The sequence below is a fragment of the Ailuropoda melanoleuca genome, chromosome 7 (assembly GCF_002007445.2).
Source record: "Ailuropoda melanoleuca isolate Jingjing chromosome 7, ASM200744v2, whole genome shotgun sequence".
In the NCBI taxonomy this organism is placed as follows: domain Eukaryota; kingdom Metazoa; phylum Chordata; class Mammalia; order Carnivora; family Ursidae; genus Ailuropoda; species Ailuropoda melanoleuca.
Window position 1 is genome coordinate 88,625,446 of NC_048224.1, and position 19,144 is coordinate 88,644,589.

Here is a 19,144-nt window from a genome sequence, read left to right on the forward strand (position 1 = left end):
CTCTCTCCTTGACTTGTCGATGGCTGCCTTCTCACAATGCAACCACATGGTCCTTCTTCTGTGCATGTCTGTGTCCTAATTTTCTCTTCTTATTTTTTTAAAGATTTTATTTATTTATTTGACAGAGACAGCCAGCGAGAGAAGGAACACAAGCAGGGGGAGTGGGAGAGGAAGAAGCAGGCTCCTAGTGGAGGAGCCTGATGTGGGGCTCGATCCCAGAACGCCAAGATCACACCCTGAGCCGAAGCCAGATGCTCAACGACTGCGCCACCCAGGTGCCCCTAATTTTCTCTTCTTAGAAGAATACCAGTTAAATGGAGGGTTGCTGGAGGGAAGGGGAGTTGGGGGGGGTGGGGTGGCTGGGTGATGGACATTGGGCAGGGTATGTGTTGTAATGAGCACTGGATATTATATAAGACTGATGAAGCACAGACCTGTACCCCTGAAACAAATAATACATTATATGTTAATTAATTTAAATTTAAAAAAAAGAACAACACCAGTTATATTAGATTATGACCCACTCCAGGGATATCATTTTAACTTGATTACCTCTTTAAAGACCCTACCTCCAAATACAGGTATATTCTGAGGTACTTTTGAGGCAAGCACTTTGTTTCAAAACTTGCTTGGCTGCTCCTTTTTTCCCCTTCAAATAAACATTCAAGTAATCATATTAAATTGTCTTTGCAATGTTGTCTAGGATTTTTACTGGGATTGCATGGAATTTATAGATTAATTTGGGAAAAATAAATGCCATCATCATATTGAATTGTCTCAGTGAGGAGCATTGTATGTCTCTTAATTTATTCAAGAATTCTTTTGTATCCTTTAGTAAAGTTTTGTCTTTTTAAATATGGGTTTATATACCTTTTGCAGTGTTTATTTCTGAGTACTTTATAGAACCTGTTGCTGTTACGTATGGGATATTTTCATTACATTTTCTAATTGGTTATTGTTTCTATATGGGAAAACTGATTTTTGAAAGTTTATCTTTTATTTGAATACCTTACTGACTTTCACAGTTCCAATTAAATTGTTGATTTTTTCGGACTTTCTAGTTGAAAACAGCATTAACTCAAATAAGATTATTTAATCTCTTTATTACACATACATGTACATATATATTACATGTACATAAATATGTGTACATATATAGGAGAGATACAAAGCAAAAGAGGGAGAGAACTTATTTCTTTTTCTTATCTTTTTTCATTGACTTAGGCCATGTAATATTAGTTTTGTCCATTGTGGAAATATCTTTTGTCTCTAAGCATTCATGTATCTTTCTTCCCTTTCATACTTTAGAGAAATACAGACAGGGAACAACAAATATAAAAAGATGAAATGCCTACTTTTGAGTATGTTGCTAACCGCAGTTCTGGAAAGCAATAAAAATTGACATAGAAAATCAGGCAACGAATGCCCCAAATGGATGTGTGATGACTTAGTATTTATTGTGGTCTAGATCCGGACTATCTAGTAGAAATTTAAAATACTTTCACATAAAATAGCCCATCCTTTACTAGAACACACAAATGAATGGATGCACTTCATATAAATTGTTGCTGATTAAGGGAGGAAGGAAAATGGGAATGGGAAATGAGCATTCAGAGGAATGAATAAATAAATAAGAAAAATTTTGAAATACTGCAGAAAAGAAAAAATAGGAGTCGTCTCCCCACAGCCATGCCAACTCTTATACATGTTTAGTTAACATAATATTAACAAGCTTGGGATGTACTAATGCAAAGCTAAGTTTCCTGAATACCTGTCAATATTGAATTATCAAGAGTCTCTTCCTTAGCCCGGTGAAGGGTAGTAAGGAGGGCACGTATTGCATGGAGCACTGGGGGTTATATGCCAACAATGAATCATGGAACACTACACCAAAAACTAATGATGTGCTGTATGGTGACTAACATATCATAATAAAAGAGTCTCTTCCTTAGTAATTGAAGTGACCAGAGAATTAGTGCTTTGTGGTTTTGGTAACTCCTTAGGGGGTATAGGTGAACTATAAATATCAGAGAGCAATAGAAGAAGGAGTCAAGTTGGTTTACTTTTACAGCAAGCTACTCTGGGGTGGGGAATGTCTTCACTCCAAGATAATATGGTGACACATCTTTGCCCACATGTTCTTTCCACCAGCCCTTTCTTTCTGACCCCTGGGAGCCAGGATGGCTCTCTGTTTTGAGAGAGATGATGTACTATTGGCAAAATCTTTCCTAGAGTCTCTTCTAGCTAGGGTTTAAGCAAACCATGAGAGACTCTCAACTGTAGGAAACAAACTAGGGGTTGCTGGAGGGAAAGGGGATGGAGGGATGGGGTAACTGGGTGGTGGATATTAAGGGCATGTGATGTAATGAGCACTGGGTGTTATATGCAAGTGATGAATCACTAAATTCTATCCCTGAAATTAGTAATACATGTAAGTAATATGTTGACTAACTTGAATTTAAATAAAATCTAAAAAAAAAAATTCAAATGGAGTGGAGGAAAGAGCTCTGTGTTGGGTGGTCACCATGAGGAAGCCAAGACTTTTTTCCCCCCAGGGTTGTATTCCTTTCAACAGCCTGCACTGTTTAATTATTCCTCATAGTGTTCTAGGCAGGAGTAACTGTCAGATAGCAAAAAATGAACTCAGCAGGGTGCAATCATAAAATAACTTTATGTTTCTTCCTGTGGCCCTTTCAAACCAACTCAGTGTGCTTGCTTAAGTCCCATGGATTTTCCAGTAACTCTTAGATTATAAAAAGTCCTCAATCACTTCAAGTCACAAGAATAATCTCAGTTCAGCAATTTAAGGATGCAACCCAGTTTAATAACAAAACTCTGAACTTCGCTTGAAGTTTGAGATTCTCCTCTCCCCCAGCTTATACCACTACTTTGAGCTGGGAATCTAAGACTAGGAGAGGTGGGCAATATCGTTTTCGTTCTATCCATTTATGTGTGCTTTGTCTTCACGTGCATCCTTCACTCTACCCCACTTTACTGACTCTGCCTCCATCGGGGCTGAAGCAGGGGCAGGAGAATGAGGTAAGGGAAAGGGAAATTCTTCCTTCATTGAAAATGATGTTATCTGACATTGCAGATAATTCCTCTGCAATTTCTACTTTTACAAATCATAGAAATATAAATTCTTCCAAAGATCTTTTTTAATGAAGTGAACATAACACTGTCATCCAAATGTGAAAAAAATTTATACAAACATTAAGCCACAAGTTTTCATTTCAATAGTAAGACAATTATCCTAAATTTAAAAAGTGAAACAGAATTCAATAATACTCTACAAGATAATACAGCCTGACCATGTAATATGTATTTGAGTCATATGCAGCTGGTTTGTCATAAGAACATACATCATAATATATTTGACCATCATATTAATAGATGTACATTGGGGAAATACTATAATAACATAGATACCAAATACCAAATAATATAGATAATAATACAGATACCAAACAAGCATTTGATAAAGCTTGACATCCATTCTTGATTTAAAAATTCAATGAAGCATTTATGGATCCTTCTTTAACATGATTCTTTAAAATGCCCATCTCCATCAGCAAAATAGCATCATACCTAGTGGAAAAACTCTAGAAACATTTCCACTAGAGTCAGGAAATAAGAATGTCCAGTAATACCACTGTTATTTAACATTGTTTAGACTGAGGTACTAGATGATATAAGTAGGCAAGAGAAAAGCACATTGTAATTGAGATAAAATCTTTACATATGATGTGATTTTTAAATCTGTGAAACCAAAGGTCAGTTGAAAAACTACTATAAACAATAGGATAATTCAGGGAGATGACAGGTACAAAATTAATATACATAAACAATTAACTTTTATATATATGATGAAGCACCAGAGAATAATGGAGGATGCCATTTAAAATCGCATTAACACACTGTGCAGAGTCAGAGTCCAATGTCAAGAAGAGGTGCTCAGTGTTTCATCATATCTGTGAAATGCAGTAAACATTTGACACACTGTAAAATGTAAAATAAATAAAATGAAACAGCAATAAAAAGATGAATTTCTTAGAATGAACTCAAGAGGAAATGTTCAATGTCTATATAAAGAAAACTTCATAAGACCCCTAAGAGACATGAAAACGATGACTTGAACAAATGGAAAGGTCTGCAATATTCTTGGAGAGGAAAATGCTATCTCATAAGTAATATTTGTCAAGTTAAATTATACATTTAATAAAATTCCAATGAAATACTAATAGGAAATCATTGATAGACAAGCTTATGTTTCTGTACACAAATTTTATTGTTGTTCTATATATATATATTTTTTTAAATTCTTTTTAAAGAATTTTATTTGTGAGAGAATGAACCAGGGGGAGGGGCAGAAGGAGAGGGAGAAGTAGACTCCCCACTGAGCAGGAAGCCCAATGCATGGCTTCCAGGAACCCAAGATCATGACCTGAGCAGAAGGCAGATGCTTAACTGACTGAGCCACTCATGTGCCTATATATATACGGATATATGTATAGGTGTGTGTGTGTGTGTGTGTGTGTGTGTGTATATATATATATATATACACACACACACACATTTTTTTTTAAGTGGTCTCCACATAGGGCTTGAACTCAGGACCCTGAGATTAAGACCTGAGTTGAGATCAAGAGTCGGATGCTTAATCAACTGTGCCACCCAGGCACCCCTGCCAACATTTCTGTTTATAGTAGAATGTTCATCTAGGATCACATTCTTTCTTCCTAAGTATAATTTTTAGAATTGCTTTTATTGAGAATTTGCTGGTGATAAATTCTCTCCCTCTCTCTCTCTCTTTCAATTTTTGGGGTCCTGGAAATGATTCATTTTGATTGTGTTAATGTTTGCTTAGCTAGGTACTGTATTTGACTAACAGATTTTTATTTTGGTTTTTCAATGGTATTACCTTACCGTCTTCTGATTTCCATTCTTGCTATTGAGAATTCACTTGTCAGATCAATTGTTGCTCTTATGTAGATGATTTGTGTTTTCTCTTTGACTACTTTTAAAAATGTTCCCTTTATCTTTTTTTTTAAGATTTGTTTATTTGACAGAGAGAGGGAGAGCGTGCGCGCGCACACACACACACACACACACACACACACACCAGCATGAGGAGGGAGGGGAAAGGGAGAACGGAGAGAAAGTCTTAAACAGACTCTGAACTGGGCACCCAGCCTGAGGTGGGACTCGATCTCATGACCCTGAGATCCCGACCTGAGCAGAAACCAAGAGTCTGGCACTTAACTGACTGAGCCACCTAGGCACCCCTAAATATTCCCTTTGTCTTTGATAATCTGCAAATTTACTCCGATGAATCTAGGTGTAGATATAATTTTCCTATCTTATATAGGACTAGTTATCTTTCCTCAATCTAAGGAGCCATATCTTTCATTAATTCTAGAAAGTTCTCATCCATTATTTCTTCAACTATTGCATCTTTCAAATTCTTTTTGCTTTTTTTGGAATGTCAGTTAGGTCTTTCATAGACATTTTTCCATCTATCCTCTATCCTACACATCTCTGATCCTCTTTTCTCTCTTTTTCTTGATGTGTGCTACATTCTGAAAGATTTTTTCTGTTCTATATCAAGCACCTACTTACCTCTAATCAGCTATGTCTGATCTACTCTTTGGGATGCTACCATTTTTTTAAATTTTAGTAATTATAGTTTTGGGGGGAGATATATTTGGCCTCCAGATATATTCTTTTCAATAACATGCAATTACTAGCTCATGTTTTTTATTTATTTTTTATCTCCCTAAATATTTTAAACACATGTATTTTTTATTTTTTATTTGATTACTTTACTCTATGAAACAGGTATGGGTCTAATAGAGCTGTTTATTGTTTATGCTTACTCTTGTTCATGGTAGCTTATTTCCTCATATTTAGTAGCTCTTAATCTGTGAAAATGCAAAGAGGTCCAGTTTGAGGGTACTTGGGCATTGCCTACCTGTGACCATTCAAAGTTACTTGTCTTGATGCTTCATTCTTTTCCCCCCTGACTTATCTTCCAATTCACTAATTCTTTCTCAGAATGTGTAATCTTATACTAAACTTATGCAGAATTAATTTCAGTTGTATTTTTCAGCTCTAGAATTCTCATTTTTTCAAAATGTTTCCATTCTTTGTTGAAATTCTCCATCTAATTTTTTATTTTCTTGAACACATTGGGTATAATTATTTTAAAGTATCTGTCTCCTAACTATTTTATTATTTGCTATTAATCTGCTTATATTACATGTTATTTCCCTTTAATTTTGTTCACATTATCTTGTCTTTGTGTGTGACTAATTATATTTGGTGGAGCACTAATCTTTACTCATGAAAAAATATAGGAATAATTTGAGGCTTAGGATAATTTTATCTTCCTCTGGAAAGGATCTACATTTGTTTCTGGCAAGAGACCAGGGTCTTTAGCCATCCTGAACTACCTTGATTCAATTTCAGGAATTGAGGTGAATCAATGTTGGGCTTCAGTCCCTGTAAGGTCCAGTTTATTCCTGAGTTATCTTTACTATTAGGGTATATTCCTTTTGTGAATACTGAAATCCTTGGACTCTAGTAATTGTCTCTTTACTCCACAAGGCTGTCAAACTTCTTATCTTCTCAGCTGTATCTTTCAATAGTAACAGACACACCTAGAAGGAAAGCAACTCCAGATGTGTGTCTCACTTAATGGAGTTTTCTGTTTTCCATAGGTCTGGTCCTCTAATTCCTCATTGTTTTGTTAGTTCTCCAAATACTTCGAGTATATATTTGTTATATGTTTCCAACTTTTCAAGTTGTCCTCAATGGGAGGGTAGTTCTAATGACATACTACTCTACCATTGTCAAAAGGAGAAGTTCTTTTTTTTCTGTTAAAAATATTTTCTGGGTTTTGTAGCAGTTCTCTGTCAACGTTTGTGGCCAGCTGTTATTGCTAGTCTACTTTGTCTGCTTATGTCTAGCTACTGTTTCCCTTAAGTGCATAGTTTTTTATTTTTCTACGTATAATATATATTATCATTCCCTCAACTGTTGAATCAGACTGTGAGCTTCTTTGTAGAGTTTACAACTGGTAGAAAGGTAGTGGAAGGCACAGCAGTGCTACTGTCAGCAGCTAACTAACAATAAACAAACCAGAGAAAATCTTTAACCCTCTGCTGAAACTTGGAGAGGAAACTTGTTACTGCCAGGTCTCCTCTGATCACAGTCATAAAGACTTTGCAATATTCCCTTCTAGTTTCACTGGGATTGGAAGGATATAACTCCATGAGCAAATAGGTAGTGACTTTCCCCAAAAGGATTCACGGGCCTCTGCCAGCTAATCTACCTCACAGAACCGTGAAATCTCAGACTTAGATCCTGATATGAAAGAGAAGTAAGTCCTTGATTCTCTGGTTACTTCCTTAGCTCTTAGTAGGCTCTTAGAGAGGTGGAGTTTATCGCTAGCTTTCTGCCCTGACTCTGGGAGAATCCTTGGCCTCAGTGGCACCATAGGCTGCTAGCACTCTGCCCTGGCTTCTCTCTTACACCAGAGAAGGAGTTGTTCTGAAGTCCCTTTCTTCTCAGAGCCCTTCTCACCTTCGTGAGTCTACTTTTATGGTTCCAGCTATTTATCTTGTGATGAAATATGAAGAGCACTGGACTGGGTTCTTTTAGAGGAAGAGGATGATAATGATGATGATGGTGATGATGGTGGTGGTGAGGATGATAGTTATGAGGATGGTGGTGGTGATGATGATGATGGTGATGATGACAGCATTGATAATGACAATAATAGCTGGAATGATTTATTGAACACTTATTAAATGATAGCCACACCACTATATGCTTTATGCGTGCTGCTTCATTTAACCTTTTTCAAGAAGATCGAATAAAAATGTTTTATTTCTCTTTACAACTGAAAATTGAGGCTTAGAAAGATGAGCCACTTGGAGCACCTGGGTGGCTCAGTTGGTTAAGCGTCTGCCTTCAGCTCAGGTCATGGTCCCAGGGCTCTGGAATGGAGCCCCACATCCATATCCAGCTCCCTGCCCAGCAGGGAGTCTGCTTTTCCCTCTGCCCCTCCTCATGCTCATGCTCTCTCTCGCTTTCTCTCTCTCAAATAAATAAAATATTAAAAAAAAAAGAAGAAAGAAAGATGAACCACTTGCCTATGGTTCATATAGTTAGTAAGTAGCAATGCTAGGATTTTAATACATAGAAGTCTCCTTTTTTTTTTTTATAACTCTGGTACATTTTCTAAATGAAAATTGTGTGAATGTGCTGTGATAAATAATTCTTAATTTATGTACTTATTTTTGTAATAGTGCTGTAAGGACATTTGTAAAATGTATTACAAATAAACACATTTAGTATTATATTTAACTAGCCATTTAAAGACTCAAAGTCTGAAATGTAAAGATAATCTTAAAAATTTGGCATCTGTTATTGCAAGACTTTTCACTTCTTCTCTCCCACTAACTAGCTGTAGAAACATGGGAGAATTGCATGACATTTCTATAGGTCTGCTTCTCAACTGTATAATGAAAAAGGGGAGCTTAAATTATCTCTAACTCCTTGAGTTCAAAGACTTTTTACATTCTTAAAAATATAAATCAAATGACTTTTAAAAACAATTTAAGAAAGTTATTTTGTAAGCTCGGTGGTCAAGTAGAATTTCCCCCTTTATTTTTAAATCAAATTGTCATATTTGGCATACATGTGGTTTGCTTTAAACAAGACATAAATTTTCTTAGGTAGATTTTAGACGTTGGAAAATATGTATGTGGCAGACACTATTAGCAGCTTTTCTTCTATCTATCCATTCTATCTCATTAATAGAAGCTAATTTATTTAACTTATAATTGAGATATAATTGACATAAAACTGTAAGTTTAAGGTGTACAGTGTGTTGATCTGATAAACTTATAGGTCACAATATAATTACTACCATAGCGATAGCTAACAGCTCCATCACATTACATAATTATCCTGTGTGTGTGTGTGTGTGTGAGAGAGAGAGAGAACATTTAAGATCTAGTCTGTTAGCAACTTTCAAGTATATAATACAGTATTGTTAGCTATAAGTGCGATGCTGTGCATTGGATCACCAGAATTCATTCATCTTTTAACTGCAAGTTTGTACTCTTTGGCCACCATCTCCCCAGTTCCTCTATCCCACAGCCCCTGGTAACCACCATTCTACCCTCTGCTAATAAAAACTAATTTAGTTCAGCATGGCAATGTGCCCAGCTACAAATTCTAGCTTCATCATCACACATGAAATGGGTGAACATGTGGCACGGTACTACCTGCCAATCAAGTATAAAGTATAACATTGTAATAACTTTGTATGGTAACGGATGGTAGCTAGACTTATGATTAGGGATCATTCTGAAATGTGAAAAAATATAAAGTCACTTTGATGTATACCTGAAACCAAAAGGATATTGTATGTCAATTATATTTCAATTAAAAAAATAATAACAAATAAATTTCCCATCTCCAGTCAATACATATATACATATATACATAAAGTGATAGTTTCTGGGAAATATTTGCTTTCCTGATTTAGATACCCCCATTCTTTCTTCCTACCTGGAGTGCCAATGGAAGCCTTACAGGGCAGCAGCCATCCTGCCACCAACTATAGACAAAAGCCACATGCTAAGGGTGGCAGGGCAGAAAGAAAGAAACGTGGTCCCTGATGGCCCTAGTGACCATCTGAATGGTCTACCTCCAAGTTTTTCTGTTACATGAGTGAGTAAAGCACCATATTTTAAATCACCAATAGTAGGGTTTTGCTGCCAAAGGAGATCATAGCTGGTAAAGCAGGTATTGATTTTAGTCTATAATAGTAGAATGAGATATGAGGCACACAGCCCTTTTTGTTCTCAATCAAATTTAGTCTGCTCTGAGTGTCCACTTACTTGGTTGGTGGGAAATTCATCCTCAGTCATTTTTGTGATTCCTGTTGTGTCCTCTCAGGAATGCCAGACTTATGAGGTACTTAAAAACACAAAAACAGGGCAAATGTCAGATCCTTAGTCCACAGTGGCTATATTCACTGAACATTTATTTACCTATTTTCCAGGCAGTGTAGCAAGAAAGAATACACAACGAAAACACCTATAGTTACAAATGTATTGCTGGGTACTCAGCTCCAGGAAGACTTGGGGACACCCACCATGTTTAAGATTTGCCCATGAGATTTTTGGCCCCTGGTCTCCTGACCAAGGTACAGAGTCGTGGGTTCTGGTATCCTTCAGTCTCCCATCAGGGCACTACCTGGTCATCCCCACTAGGGGAAATGTGTAAACTCCTATCCCTATATTCGATCTTAGGACTCTAAACCTTCTAAGGGTCCAGAAACTTCTGCTTTGTCCCCTTCAAATATTTCCTGCAACTCCTCCCTCTATAGAAGGGACCCAACTTAATTTTCAAGATAATAGCAAACACTGTGTGCTCTCCCAGTCATGCAGATAAGGAAACTGAGGCACCAAAGTCAGGGCTGAAGTCAACCAGTTAATAAGTAGCAGAGAGAGAATTTGGGTGCAGATGGCCTGGTTTCCATCCCTGCTCCTAACCATGTATTGTGCTACTCTCTTCCTATAACATGAAGGCTACTCACTTCTGCTCACTCCTGGGAATGGGTAAACATATTCCTGTTGTTAGAAATGTAATGCTGATCTTCCTTTCTTGGGTGTGTTGAAGGCAGGGGTATAAGCTCTCAGTACTTTTCTTAATAACTCACTTTGTTATATAGCCAATGAAAAAGAATGTGTTACTTTAAAAAATGCATTAGCTTAAGCTCCCTGTGTCTTGGTTTTCTCATAATAAGTGGGAGATAGTCATTCAACTATGACTTTGCCTCTATATTTTACCTCATCAAGATTCAGTGATAGGATAAAGAAGGTATTGTCTAAGAAGGTGTTTGAAATCTTCAGGGAAAAAAATGTGATATTATAACTAGAAAATTGATGCAACAAGCAGGTACTATAACTAGTAAAATGAATTTTAGGTTGGTATCCCTAGATGCTCCCTATTCAATTCTTAGTAAAATACATTTCAATCTAGAAGAAAACAGGGGCCCTGCCAACTGTTATTAATGCTCGTTGCCTTTTAATTGAAGCACATTCTTGGAAAATGTCGTATATATCTGGGGAAATAGAATGCATTCAGCATAAGAATAAATCTTTTTTTGAGTGAGTTACATCCAGGGATTTTTTTTTCTTCACTTTTCAGTCGTTCCACAATCTCTCTGCTTGATCAACTCCTTTTTCTTTGCTAAGCGGTGATGGTAATGCACACATTTGCCTTTTCCAGTAAATCATCCTTTTATAATTTGGCTTTCTTTCAATCTCAGATTCCCATCAGAAGGGTTTTACCTCGAGGCATATTGCAACCAATTTCCCTCGTAATTAATGCCATATCTGCCTCAGAGTCCATTTCAACTCCCAAATGAAAATTGATGAGGCAGCCAACCACAAATAAAGATCACATACCACTGATTAAACTCTCAGTCTAGTTTCCAGACTGTCACCTTATAGTGCTGCATCATAACCAGAGGGGAAGTTTTCTGGTCTTTTGCAATGTATATTGCTCATAGTAAGTGTCCATAAATTGCCATTAGCAGATGAGGAGAGGATTTTATGTGACCCCTATCAAATTCTACCAGAAAGACTAATGATTAAAGAGGTTTGTGTTACAGGGACCGAGACTCCACAGCACATGAAAAAAACCCTCAAAAAACAAAAACTGTCTAGGCTTGATAAAACGAGCCATGAACTGTGACAAAAATCTCTAGGAAAAGAAAAACTACTCACATAGGTGTTTTTTCTCATCCAGGTGGAATGTGGATGGTTGAGCTGCTCCATGCTGCCAAGGGAACATGGAGACCAAATCCTCTACCCACCAGCTTTCAACTCCAGACTTCAGGGTGGGAGTAGGATTGGAAATTGGTGTTTGAGGTGAGTATTCAACAAATGGTCAGAGCACGAATGCATTCTTGAGTTTATTCCATTCATTCATTCATTCACTTACTCACTCACTCAATGTTTTCCAGGCATTGTGAGAAGCATGGGAGCACATAATGAAAAAGATTCTTCATCTGTTCTGGTGGAGGTGATACTGTAAGGGTGGGTGGGGGGGTGGGAAGTAAGGAACCAGATCATTCAATCCAGGGGATTGAGTGCTAAAGGGGAATTAAGCATGAGGTACTAGTCAGGTATGCAGGTGTTTGTGAATGGGAATACTTCCTGGAAGGGGTCACTAGAGCTCTCAACAGATGGAGATAGTTAGCCAGGTGAAGAATAGGGACAGGGCAGGGCATTCAACGTAGTGGAAACAATTTGAACCACGTATGGGATGGACAGACAGTAGGACTTGTTTGGTAGCTTTGAAAAGTTAACCATAGCCGGAACAGGAGAATAGCTGTGAGGAGAACCTTGTGGAGAAAAAGAAGACTAGAGGCAGGTTGGCAGATGTTCTCCTCTGAAAAATCCCACTGACCCATCAGTGGGAGCAGTTTGGATACAGGAGCAGTTATGAAAATATATATATGTATGTGAATATACATATGTAAATTTACCGTAAATGCATTACTTATTCAATCATTAGCTTGTGCTTGTTATTTGGGTACCATTTTGAAATATTTTTAAGAAAGTCATTTGAAAAATTCAGGGCAACTGTAGATCTGAACCCCGTCCCCAAGAGACTGTCGTTGACACTCTCAAGCAGATACTTTATGTCCCAATTTGAGTGACCTGACTTTGGTTTATCTCACTAATATCAATAGCCACCCCCAAAGTAATGGCAAGTGTCTTCTGAGATAAGAAAATTCCAGAGCTTTTTCCTATTACAGAACAACCTGCATCGGTGGGGACCTAAATCACATTGACTTACTGAATTAAAAAGGTTGACCTGTCCACTTTTCAAAGGCTCAGCTACCCTGTGCAATTTTCTCGCTGCCTGTGAGCACTGAGTAGCACAGTGTGTGGAAGGCTGTCATGGCAGTCCGCGGGAGGGAACCATGTGGCCTGCTTGTCAGGTATGTCCCGCAGAATCAGCAGGTCCTCAAATAAGACCCTGGTTCAAAAAAAAATAAATTGAAAACAAGAATACACATTGAAAAATGGCTTCATACTATTGGCTACACTTGCACTTTTTAAAAAGCTGTTTTGGTTTTACAGTTTATTTTAGGCCACAAACATCTTGTCTCAAAAATGATAAACTAATTTTATAGCTATTAGAATTCTTAAAACTAACTGATGATGATGATGGTAGTAATTACTTGTACAGTCACATGCCCAAGACAAGTCCCAAGGGAAGAACACAAACAGAATCAAATGGAGAGATTTGTCTCTGCCCAAGGTCCTCTGAACTAGAAATTTCTAAAGGTTTTTTGTGTGGCAAGCTGCACTATTTGCAGTTTTTAGCTTTTAAACTTCAGGGACGTCAAAGTATTGGAAGAGATTCAAAGAAAGATAATAAAAGTCTTCTGAGGCTGCCTTACAGACTTGGGCTAACTGCCCGAGAGAACAGCGCTGTTGAATCAGCCCTTGCTGAAGAAGTTGCCGCCCTGGGCTGCTGAGACCCCTCTATCTCCTCCAGGGGACAAGGGCTGAGATGTTATTCACTGCCTGGCTAGCCTTGAGGTGGCTGGTACACGTTAGAAGAAGAGCAAGGGCAGCCCGTGCCCAGAGCTCAGAGCCATGCTGGGGGGTTTCCTCAAAGTATTTAACTGCAGGTCTGCCTTGGAGTCCTCAAACAATTACAAGAGGGAGGACGTCTCAGGATCTAGATCATGACCTAGACTAGATCAGTGAGTGCCACGACTGCTTCAGAACAAGGCGTGCCTTCCCAGGCCACCTGCCATTGGGTCTACATTGTAAAGAAATGTCCTTAGTTCCGTTCTTGAGAGCAAGTCTCTGCCCAGGAGGCGGGTAAAGACCCTGACACTAGGTCTGGCCACTCACACAGATGGTGTGAAAGTGAAGAGGAGGCAGATGGCAAGGAACCCGGGTTCACTGGGTTTCCACAACGTGCCAGGCACTGAGCTTAAGGTCCTGTGCATGTTCTTTCATTCAGTCCTCGGAGGTATGCTGTAACCTGCACTTTAGTAACCTCTTGCTGGCTCATCCTGCTAAGGCGTTATGCCTAAGGCTTCCAGGGAGTAGATGGTGGGCCTCAGGTCACACACATCTGGATCCATCTTGTTCCTAAGCCCATGCTACTACCATTATGCCACATTTCTTTTCAAGGACATAGACTATCATGGAAACAAACAAAAAAGACTTATCTGTGCTCAATATCCAAAAGTACTAAACCTTCTTCGGTGACCCCTGCTTTATTTACTTATTTTTAAAAAGAGAATAATAACCAGAGAAATGAGCAAGCAGAAACTTCCAGATCCTGCTTCAGGATGAAGCTATTTTGATTAAATAGCTCAGTCACTAGAAAAGGATCTATTTTAAAAAAATTATTCTAACTAGTTTCTGTCTCAGAACAGATTATTCAGAAGCTTTCTGGATTTCCAGTGTTTCTACATTTTGTTCATTAGATCATATGGATATTTTATGATTTTGTGATTACCAGCAAACTCTTAATAAAAAAACTTATCACCTAATGGAGCCCTTAATGTACCCAAGAATAGATTTCCGGGGCCAACTGGCAGTCTCAGTAAATCCCTGCCTTCTACCACTTTAACAGGAACCAAAAGAACTTAGAGCGAGTTGGTTCAAACATGAGTAAGATCCATTGACTCAATATTCCCATCAGGAATCTCAGATACTTCAGTTGCCCAAGTTAGTTTCTCATGTCTCTTTAATACTGCACCACCTAAAAAGTTTAGGATTGGAGCACATAGAGATAGAGGTCAAGGACAGAGGGTGTCAAGTCCCTCAGGTACTTGGGGTTGAAATTCCTTCTAAACCCCTGCCCGTGATCCCCTATGTGGGGAAATGCCATAGCAGAGGTAGCTGGAAAGTTACCCCACGGATTATACAGCCACAGTTACATACGTATTCAGCATCGCTCAACCCACCAGAATAATGGCAAACTAGGAGTAAAAGGAGGTAACAGATAAAGATACAAAGGCTGAATAATAAAATGGATGAGTCAGTTAGCCAAGCAGAAGAAACGTAGGCTTGCAAAGGTTATAATTATCAAGCTCCGTGAGTGTCAGTTCCAACAAGTACTGGGAAAGCAGAGCTAGGAAAGAAAATGGCAGAGGGCAAGGTTAAGGTGGGAGTGACATGGACAAGGGAAAGGGAAATGAGGCCAAGTCATTAGGGATGAATCACAAGAAGCAGAACCTGTGACAGCAGAGAGCAGAGATCAGGAGGAGCAAGACTGTAACAAAATGAGAAAAGGAATGAATTGTATGTGAACATTGAGTTTAGGGGCAAGACAGACATAAATCCCAATGCCTTCTGAGGTTGTCATCACTGGATTATAGCAAAGTACCTATGTTGCTTAGAATGATGAGGCTGAGCCATCGAGAACATTTTATTTTTTTAGGTGTCTCCATGCCCTGTTTGGAGCCCGATGTGGGGCCTGAACTCACAATCCTGAGATCAAAGACCTGAGCTGACACCAAGAGTCAGATGTTTAATGGACTGAGCCACCCAGGCGCCCCTATTGAGAACATACTAAAATATGAATGTATTTTATAATACATATAATACATTTTAGAAGGATTTTAATAAAATATAGTTGAATTTAAGTTTTATTAGTGAATGCATAAACAATTTAACTATTTGCAAGTATAACCAGTTCCTAACCATCCTAGGTAAACTAAAGCATAGACAAAGAGATCACTTGCCACATTTCCAAAAGCACAGAAATGGAAAGGAAATGGATTCCTGCTGCTAGAGTGTAACGTCCATGGGGGAAGGGTGGGGAGGTGGTGTGGAATTGCAAGATTCGGGAGGCGTCTGAGTGTGTCAGGATGTTTTAGCAATAATGTTCTGGCAAGGTACTACAGGAACTTGCATCAGGAGAATAATTGCCAGTGGAGTAAGGCAAGTTTGGCACTCATCTCAGATGCAAAATTTGAAGGGGCATGGAAACCTCCAATAATCAAGAGAAATCATATTTTGATGGAATATTTTTACAAATCAAAATTAGTGCAAAAATCCCATGATGAACAGAATATTTTAAACTTTTAAACAAAGGCAGAATCAGCAGTGACATTGAAAACATCCAGGAGAGGCTGGATGAAGCGGAGAGATAGATGTTTAGGAGGAAGGACAAATGGCTGATGCAGTGTGCTGAAAGAGTGAGACAGGGAAGCCAAGGACAGAGCCCAAGTTTATGACTCATGTGGCATGTCAGTCACTGACTTAAGGGATTCACTGAAGGAGTACATTTGGAGGAACGTGATGATGAATTCCGCTATGAGTTTGTCACATATGAGGTGTACAGGGGCCATCAGATGGAGGAAATCCAGCCAATGACTGGAAATATGGGCTGCTACTTGGCGGAGGAGTCTCGGCTGGCTATAGAGAGAGAGGCTTTCTTGCATATCGCATTCTCATATGCTACTGGAAACCAGTGCATAGGGGAGCCTGCCCAGGGAGCAGATGTATAGACAGAAGAAATAAATGAACGCACTGAACATAATGGTAAAAAGAAATAGTAATATTTATTGAGGTTTACCATGTGCTTGCCACTCTTCTGAGTTGTTTACAAGCAATATCTAATCAAATCCTCACAACAGCTCTAAAAGATCTATGCTATTATTATTCTCATTTTACTGATGAGGAAATGGATACTTAAAAAGCTTAAGTAAGCCAGGATTTGCACTTAGTAAGTAAATGGCAAAGCCAAGATTTAAACTCAGGAAGTCTGAAGGAAAGAGGGGGGCAACCTGAAGAAAAGAGCAAGGACTAGGGTTTGAATTCTGGCTTTGTGGTTTATGGGCTGTGTGATCTTGGCCAGTACCCATCTTCCTGCAGTCTCTGTTTCTTCATCTGTAAAATGGGGATAACAAAGCCTACCTCATAAGGTTGGTGGGAAGATGGGATGGGACATGGTAAGTGTGTGATGCATAGCAGGTGCACAGCAGAATCTAGTTATTTATTGTAATCATTAGAAACACACCAGGGTCATGGCAAACATTTAAGGGACCTTAGTGAAGAGGAGACAGAGGAGAACATAATGAAGAGGGAAAAGCAGAGCCAGGAGAGATGAAGTCAAAGGGAGGAAACACCCACCAGTGTTTGGTTGGTTTGCCAGCCGTTGATGTGCTTAGCAGAAGTAGTAAGTTCAGTGAAGTCGTGGTGGTGGAATGGGGGCATTAAATGACGCTGAGGAAGGAGAGCTAATGACTGTGAACAGTGCTTCCTGAAAGCATGGCTCTGAAGGGCAGGAAAAGATGAGGTGCTGTGTAAGGGGGACACAGAGGTCAGAGGAGGACTTTCCCACCCCATGTATATCCCATGGTGGGGGAGAAATTGGAGAAGTCGTGGAAAGCAAAAGAAAACATCAGGCCTATTTATAGTGATGACTTTCTACTTAAACTTGAACAGTAGTTGAACACATTCCGAAATGCTTTTATATCCCATGTGACATGGAGCCTTCAGAACAATCCTATGGAGTAGATTAGGTGGGTAGAATCCCCAATTTATAGACATTGAAATGAAGATGTGGAAGATTAGAGATAAATGAAAAGATTGTCAATGTGGAAAGATCAAGAAACTTCCTTCTCACCCCGGCTGCTGTGCAGAATGGAGGTAATGGGCTGATTCTCTAACGTAGCCGCAAGAGGGGCTGGAGGAATTGCAGGAGAGGGCTACTAGCAGAAGGGGTGCACTCTGTGTAGGCAAAAATGCATGGGAGGGAGGAAGTGAATGAGACAGAGGAGACCTTTAGCTACTCCCCGCACAAAGTCTACACCATGAGAGAGAGGTCTGAAAAGGATTGTAAAGTTTAACTTTGCATTAAGAATATGCTAAGACTTTTTTTTGGCATTGTCCTAAGACATTGAGAAAAGATTGGAATTGTTCACAGTGGTTTGTTTTTGTTTTTGTTTTTTTTGGTAGCAAAATAATTTCCTTTATTTGCAGGACATTTCTTTTTTTATTATGGTAGTATGTGGTCACCACACAGTACATCATTAGCTTTTGATGTAGTGCTCCATGATTCATTGTTTGTGTATAACACCCAGTGCTCCATGCGATACGTGCCCTCCTTAATACCCATCACCGGGCTAGCCCATCCCCCCACCCTCTTCCCCTCTAAAACCCTCAGTTTGTTTCCCAGTCCATAGTCTCTCATGGTTCGTCTCCCCCTCTGTTTACCCACCCCTTTATTTTTCCCTTCCTTTTCCTAATGATCTCCCTGCTATTCATTAGGTTCCACAAATAAGTGAAACCATATGATAATTGTCTTTCTCTGCTTGACTTATTTCCAACAAATGTTGGAGGGGATGTGGAGAAAGGGGAACCCTCTTACACTATTGGTGGGAATGCAAGTTGGTACAGCTACTTCGGAAAACAGTGTGGAGGTTCCTCAAAAAGTTAAAAGTAGAGCTACCCTATGACCCAGCCATTGCACTACTGGGTATTTACCCCGAAGATACAGATGTAGTGAAGAGAAGGGCCATATGCACCCCAGCGTTCATAGCAGCGATGTTTGCAGTGTTTTTTTTCTGGAGCCCTGGGCACATGGGGCACGGTGATATTTTCTTTTATGGAAAAGAAGAAAGAACAAGGATGGAAAGAAGAGGAAGTGAGTGGAAAGGTAAGGGTTTTAGAAAGGTTGAGGTTTCAGAGAAAGACTTAGAATTTAGAGAAAGTGGTTGAAAGTGAATAGAGATGGNAGTGAATAGAGCTGAGGTCAAATTCTGGGAGAGAAAATCTACACTGAATTTAAAAGAAAAAAGACATGGGGGCGCCTGGGTGGCACAGCGGTTAAGCGTCTGCCTTCGGCTCAGGGCGTGATCCCGGCGTTATGGGATCGAGCCCCACGTCAGGCTCCTCCGCTGTAGGCCTGCTTCTTCCTCTCCCACTCCCCCTGCCTGTGTTCCCTCTCTCGCTGACTGTCTCTGTCTCTGTCAAATAAATAATAAATAAAATCTTTAAAAAAAAAAAAGACATGGAGAGAAGCTGGGGGAAGTGGGATGTTAGACTGAGTGAACGGTGACCCAAATAAAAGC

The 19,144-nt window shown here is 39.1% G+C and overlaps 1 long non-coding RNA gene across 3 annotated transcripts in view; it reads left to right on the forward strand.

Moving 5' to 3' along the window:
* The first annotated feature begins 215 nt into the window (after positions 1 to 215).
* Positions 216 to 19,144, forward strand: part of LOC117803099 — a 51,052-nt gene continuing 32,123 nt past the window's right edge. For 2 of the 3 annotated variants that reach the window (XR_004626751.1, XR_004626749.1), the window contains exons 1-3: positions 216 to 275; positions 11,833 to 11,954; positions 12,050 to 12,108. This is a non-coding gene — a long non-coding RNA (uncharacterized LOC117803099). The remainder of the gene's footprint in view (positions 276 to 11,832; positions 11,955 to 12,049; positions 12,109 to 19,144) is intronic. The other variant, XR_004626750.1, reaches the window with a different exon arrangement.